The sequence below is a fragment of the Bactrocera latifrons genome, unplaced genomic scaffold (genome assembly GCF_001853355.1).
Source record: "Bactrocera latifrons isolate USDA-ARS-PBARC rearing strain unplaced genomic scaffold, ASM185335v1 scaffold_278, whole genome shotgun sequence".
NCBI lineage: Eukaryota > Metazoa > Arthropoda > Insecta > Diptera > Tephritidae > Bactrocera > Bactrocera latifrons.
This window is the reverse complement of record NW_017536385.1, coordinates 84180-84842: the sequence shown is the minus strand read 5'-3', so window position 1 is coordinate 84842 and position 663 is coordinate 84180.

Sequence of the window (663 nt, the reverse complement as noted above, 5' to 3'; positions counted from 1 at the left end):
CATTTTTTTATCCCAAGCTTGTTTTTGGTGGCACGATTATGATTCTTTTGGCGCCGCGGTTTGAGGGTATAATCTGAAAGAGGATAATCTTTGGATTAGACTTATCGTTTACGAGATATTTGTATTTTTTGTTCCACAATTTTATATGCAATTCACTTTTATTTTTTTATTATTTACATGTCATGACAAATAACAGTATTGTCACATATTGTGTTCTGTTCATATTTTCTTAAAAAATACACAATTAGTGCAAATTTTTGATATATTCGAAAGTGTACAGTGCAATTAAATACATATTAATTGAAAAATGTGTGAAAAGTGGGTTAAACATAGTGAAATAACGAGGATTTTTTTTTACAAATCTTTGAACTTTAAACAGAAATATGTATGAGTTTGAGAAGGGTATACGTGTAAACATTTTTTAATTCTGAGGACCTCCTCTATCCATTCGTATCATCAAATCGCGGCGCCAAAAGAATCATAAAATTGCCTTTTTGGTTGGCAAAATTTTTCGGTATTCTGCTGTAGCTGGTAACGCCGCCAGCAGCGGTTGTGATTGTTTTGTGCATTTTGATGAAAAATGCATGAAATGCTTTTCGCAGTAGACTTATAAACATACAACAACCACGATAAAAGAGGTAACAAACTACAAGAAAATGCGAA